We start from the raw sequence: 6,681 nt of genomic DNA on the forward strand, positions 1-6,681 counted from the left end.
TCAAATATACGATCTCTTTTATATTAAAAAAAATTCTTTTATTTTTATTTTTTTCTAAAGTATCAAATAGACTGTACATTGCATATTTAGATTGTATATTTGTTCATTATAATTACGAGAATGCCACTTGATATGCCAATCAAATGGATTATTTTAAAATTTCTCGTCTAAGATAGCTGAAAAAACTGTAAAATGTTTTAACAGTTTAAAAAATGTCATATAGAGTTTTGAAATGAAAAAATTGTGTATCTCTTATTGGAATGCATTTTCTTTACCGGGAATGCATCTCTTATCAGGATTACATTAAATAATCTAATTATTTGACGGTTTTCCGCTAATAATCCAACTTTTAGATTATTATCTAACAATCCAAAGTTGGCTTATTATTTAATAATCTTAAACTAATCTTTGCACCCCATTAATTTTTATTCACCGTATCTGTCACTAACATGATACAACATTTAATCTATACGTGTGGCATGCAATCATTCGTTATTTTTTTTTAAATATTAATTTAATTATTTTCTTCTTCTTTACCTTTTTCTTTTTTTACTCCCCTCTTCCTCTTTTTTTTTTTTTTTTTACTTCCCCTTCCTCTTTCTTCTTGACTCCAGTGGCGACAGAACCCCAAACACCCTCCACATTCTCCCTTTTCCGATCAGCTTCTCTATATTAATCCACTCGTCGCTTCATCTGCATCACAACCTGGATCACCATCACCTCTCCGTCAATCTTTATATCCGTAATTCTCCTTTCTCCCCTCACTCCCAAATCTCTATTTCCTTCTACTTGATCATGCTGTTTATTTTTTGGAATTTATTATTATAGATTTTGGGGTAAAATAGCAATGATTCTAAAATTCCTCGTTCCAAATTGCTATAGCCATGACATGATAGACTCATCTATACACCCATGGAATATGGGTGTATTCCCCAATTTCTTTCTCATTGTAATAATTTGCAAGTTTGGATATGCTTTAGCATGTGAGCTAATTATGTGTTAATTAAAGCATTTTGATTGATGAAAATGGGTTTGATTGCAATGACTAGATAACATAACTACGTTTCTTTTTTGCTTCCTCCTCCTTTTGTCTTTCCTCCTTCCTCCTTCCTCCTTCCTCCTCCTGATGTGGGTATTTGTTGGATTTTGAGTATTTGAATGCGATCATGTTCAATTTTTGGAGATTCTCCCTATATAATTATAACAACGACGTCGTCACATAAGCAAGGGTCGATGTCATTCTTGATTTTGATGAGTATGTTATGTCTATGTTAAATTCGTCGACCCTCTTTGTTGATAATTTTAATGGTGAAGGAGAGACATTAAAGGGGAATGGTGTTGGTGGTGGTGATTAATATCGATAGGTGAGGGAGAGGGGTGAAGGGGGGAGAGAGAGAGAGAGAGAGAGAGAGAGAGAGAGAGAGAGAGATGGTTAATTACTGGTGGGAAGTGGTGGTGGTGGTGGTGGTGAGGTGAGTGGTAGAAAGACAATACATGGGAGAAGAGTAGTAATGAAAAGAAAAATAGTTCCATCAACAACTAGTAAATACGGAGTAATTGGAAGCATAAAAAAGTAGGAAGGAGTGTGGTTTGGGAAGAAAGGAGGAGGAAGAATGTTGAAAAAATTGACGCTATCGGTCCAAATACGACCAATTATCTTTAAAAGGTCTAAGCTATTCATTAATATTGAACGGTCCTAACTACAGGGGGTCTCAACTTTAAACGAACCTTAATCTAGATTAACTTGTTAATCCGGTCATAGTGCTACGTGGCACACTTGTATTGGTTTTTAATTTTAATTTTTTTTTAAAAAAACAACGTTTCAAATTTCTGTCTCTCTCCGCCAACCCCCCTTTACCTCTGTCTCCAGCCACCATCCAAGAGGGCTTCCCTCTCTTCTCTTCGGATTCTCCTTTCATTGTCGTACTCCGGCTGTCCCCCTTTCTCTTCCACCCATCTGCGATGTCGACTCCTCCCTCCTCTATTATCACCGTCATCGTCTTCTTTCTTCTCTCCTTCCATCGCTATCGCCATCTCTCCCTCCTCACTTCGTCTCCCACCTTATCTCTTCGTTGTCGACGCTTAAGAAGATGTTGTAGAATAGCGATTAGGGTTTAGTGGAGAAGAAGTTGAACAAGGACTCGAGGAGTTTGGGATTGACCCATTGAGATTCAAGTTGTGGGTCGGAAATTAGGTTAGTTTTATATTAGGCAAGCTTCTTTGGCACGAGTCACGGCAGAGAGAGGAAGAGTTGCAGTGGTGTAGTGGAAGTTTAGGGTTGGTGGCTTCGTGGAGAGGGGGACGAGGTGCAACAGACTAGGAGTGGGGAAGGGTTGGTTGGGATATTATGGAGGGGAGGTGGGTAGTGGCAGCGACTGGGTGGAAGCGGTTGTTGCAGATGGTGAGGGGAGGAGGGAGGAGTTGCAGGGGGAGGAAGGCTAGTGGTGGTGGCCGACAATTGATGGGTAATGAGGGGCAATTGGGAGGAGAGAGGAAGAAGTTATTTTTATCATTTTCATTTAATTTTAAAAGTGTGGAAACCAATGAAATTGTGCCACGTGGAGAGAAAGAAAAACAAAAAGGAAAAAAAAAACTTGTTTGCCAGGTTATGAGCAAAATACCCAATTAAAGTTGAGCCCCCCTAAAATTGTGACCGAACTAGTATTAATCAAAGGTTGAGATCTTTTAAAGATGGTCGGCCATACTTAGGACTGATAACTTGAATTTTTTCATTCACTTGTTGTGCGTGTTGTAGGTTACTTGGGTGCAATAAAAGTTAATGGGGTGTAAAGGTTGGATTATTAAACAATAATCCAAAGATTGGGTTATTAACGAAAATGGCCCAAATGTTGGGTTTCATATTATTTCCAAAAGAACACAATAAATTGATAAATCAATCTTTCTAATGATTTGCGCATCGCCCGAGCTACATATTAGTATAACTTTATAACCTGAAAAATGATTTCATCTAAACTCGGACAACCCAATAAAATGATACGTCAATATCGATTTCAACTAGGCAAACCGAAAAAGCATTGTAATTATAATGATAAAACGAATTTAAGAGGCTCATTTAGGCCTCAATATTCCAAGCCACCTTATTGTGTGTTCACCCTAGAAAGTTTTTCAAACAAGGCGTTGAAGTAGATGAAGTGGTTAAATTTTGCGGTGCGGGAGTGGTTGGGGGACTCACTAAATGAATAAATAATCGCAAAGGAGCTTTGAGGACTTCTCTACCAATAATTTTTGTATTTTTACTATTGATTTTAGTTGGACTTACACACAATTTGAAGGTTATGAGAATAAATAACCTTGTTATGGCAATTTAGTATAAGTAACCTTGTGACGAGAATTTGTTATTTTGTACGCGTATTTTGCACAATTCATTGTAATATAATTATATATATCACACCGCTTATTGGAAAATTAATACTCCGACGTTTGAAAATTATTTAAGCATTGCATCAATTCGAAATCGGAGTAATTGAATCAACAACAAGCATTCTCCGGCCCAGCCTGATAATGTATTTTAAAAAGTGATATATTTTATGAATTGTGATCCAACACAAGTGCACACCAACCAATCAATGAACAATAATCCAATAAAAACCTTGAAAACTAAAAATAAAGTCTCTCACAAAGTGAATAGAATATATAAGTCATTTAATAGAACAAAGTTTGTACTCGTGAAAAAAAAAAATTATTACAAAGATACTCAAACAAAAACGAACAACTAAAAAGGAAAAAGTAAAAATAAACTAAAATGTATCAATGGTAGATTATATTTGTTTTAATGTTAGATCGATGTATGGTAAATATACAATACAAAAATAATTAATAAGGTATTACCAGGGGCGGATCTTTGTTATGGCTGGGGTGGGCCTGGCCCCCCGGCCGAAAACTTTTGTAGTGTATTTTTAGTTACGGCCCCCCCTAAACTTTGTGTATAATTGTATAATTACATAGTATATTGCTTAACTTTTTCTACCGGCCCCCCTCACAAAACCGTTCAAGATCCGCCACTGAGTATTACCCTTATGGTAAATAGAGGGTTTGATGTATAATAAATTTCGAATATCTCCCATCCCAATTTATAATTTATAACTCGGTTCATTTAGTGACCAAAAAGAATAACCATTGAGTCCAAGATATTTCCTCAAATACTCCATAAAATTCCTTGACTTGAGACTTGAGACTTGAGACTTGAGACTTGAGAAGTAGGAAAGAATGGAAGGTGTGGCGCCAAAAAACACCGAGCACATGAAGTTGCGAATTATGGGTCCACCTCACATGTCTTTACTTCCTTTACCATCTCTTGGGCCGTTGACCAACTCTTGTCAAATGTCGCTTAATTCACCTATTCTGCTATTCATTACTCCGTACTATCATTTAATACTTGATTTTTTATTTTTATTTTTTTAAATTTTTTTGAGGGAATATTACTTTTTATATACTCCATCTTAATTTGATTTTCTCATTTTGACACAATATGGACTATACAAACAGTTCTTTTATAAAAGCTTTTGAATTCTGGTTTGTAAGACAATCGTATACGGTCAACACTGTTATCTAAGTTCACGATGTTCCAATATCAACAAAAAAAAAATACAATTTATATGGTATGGTAACAGTTGTTATGAATAAAATTATACGCAATAGGACTTAAAATGCTTACTTTTCACTGAATGAGATCTAAATTTATTTGAACTAAACTTTAATCGTCGAATGAGACGTTCAAAATCATAAATTTTACAAGACGGCACGTGATTTAATATTTTAATTCCAAGTGTAGCCTTATCACTTATGGAGTTATGGATGTCTCCTCTTTGATGAATTATGCTTGTTCAGCCCTATGTCAATGAGTTTATGAAATTGCTCTGATTTGTTATCAATTTATTTTTGTTTCATTCATATCTTAATTGTATTTAATTTGGTATGGAATGAAATCTAATTATCACTCGTTTGTTAATTACTTCGCAACAAGCTAGGTCTTCATCATAAAAAATCGGTCACCTTGCTCTATCACTACAACATATAAGATCAAAGAGGGCGAAAAATATCGCCCTATTTGATGTAATTCTCGCCCTTTTAGGCTACCAGGGCGACTTTTAAATCGCCCTCCCATCGCCCTGTTAGGCTCGTTGTATTAGCTTAGCAGGGCAAGCAATAATTGTCGCCCTCTTTGATTGCAATCAAAAAGGGCAATATTTTTCGCCCTCCTTGATTGAAATCAGATAGGGCGACTTCTTTCGCCCTCTTTGATTATTTCAGAGAAGGCACTTTCTTTTCCCGCCCTTCTTGATTGGAATCAAGAAAGGCAGCCTATTTCGCCCTCTTTGATTAAATCAAGGAAGACTATATTTTTTTGGTGCCCCAGTTGATAAATCGCCCACCATTTTCTATTTTGCTATTTTATTTTTATTTTGTTAAAAAATATTAGCCAATTTACATCAAATAAATTAACCTACATGGGATTCGAACCCACATCTTTGCGCATTTGCACAATGCTCTCCCATTTGAGCTAATAGGTTAGTGCTACTTATCCCATTGAAGCAATGTTTATAGTACACAAAACTAGGATTAATAATTAGTCAACAACAACCAGATGGAGTTCTCTTACTCGTGTGCAGCTACTCGTTCTCCATGGAAATGTTTCATAGAGTTTGGACAATTTTTCAAAACGGCCTCCACTAAAGCAGGGTGATAGTAAGTAAAGCAAGCATTATTCTTCATTGTAAGAAGTAATTTTGAGTCTTAATTTCATCACACACATACAACACTTAGAAATTTAAGAGCATTCTTAACATTAAACTTGTGATTTGTGACAATCTATGTACCTTAGGGCGCTTAACATCATGGACTCTTCAAACTGCTTCAGAAGCTCAGGTGGAGATACTTGATCGAACTCAGCCTCGAGAACAGCAATTGAACCCTCAAAGCCACTACTAATCATTTGTCTGTCAAGTGTCAATGATACCACTAAGATAAATCAAAACTATCATTGAAATATTTACAATGTTAAGATTTTAAGGATAACGACTTACAGCTTTTGGAGTTTTGAATAATTCTCAAAATGATCAGGCAAGCTCCCATTGAAGTTGTTGCTACTTAATCGACTAACAAGTACACAAAAAAACAAATGATTGAGAGAGAAAGAGATGAACAAAAAGCTCTATACTTAAATCTCAATTCTTCAATCAAATAAACTACTTACAGTACCCTTAGATTGGCCAGATTTTTCAACTCCAAAGGCACCTTTCATGTAAGTTTGTTGTCATTTAAAGTTCTTGATCAAGTGCAAGGAAAGACACAAACAAGGTTTAACATTAATGTTTATGTAACAAAAAAAATGATAGGATAAATATATATTGAGCCTATTACAAGAAAGGGGGGAAAAGGGTGTACCGTTCGCTTAAGTTGACCAAGTTCCCAAGCTCAGGAGAAATAGTTCCATTGAACTGATTGCTCTCAAAGCTTCTGATGTTCCATAAATAATTTGAGTATAGAGTAAGAAATATATGCTATATGCTTGTGCATTTATCTTATAGAAATTGTGAAAAAGGAGAGAAAGGAAGATACAGGTTTATGAGAGTGGTGATATTCCCCAAATATTTTGGAATTGGTCATGACAGTCGATTGGCAAACAGAGACCTGTAAAAAATATACCTTGCTAGGATAAGA

General features: G+C 35.6%; 1 non-coding gene across 1 annotated transcript; it reads left to right on the plus strand.

Moving 5' to 3' along the window:
* The first annotated feature begins 840 nt into the window (after positions 1–840).
* On the plus strand, positions 841–928 carry LOC130460533 (small nucleolar RNA snoR8a). Its single transcript, XR_008920389.1, has one exon. It is a non-coding gene; the product is annotated as a small nucleolar RNA snoR8a (small nucleolar RNA).
* The last annotated feature ends 5,753 nt before the right edge of the window (positions 929–6,681 follow it).

Source organism: Spinacia oleracea, chromosome 4 (assembly GCF_020520425.1).
Source record: "Spinacia oleracea cultivar Varoflay chromosome 4, BTI_SOV_V1, whole genome shotgun sequence".
NCBI lineage: Eukaryota > Viridiplantae > Streptophyta > Magnoliopsida > Caryophyllales > Amaranthaceae > Spinacia > Spinacia oleracea.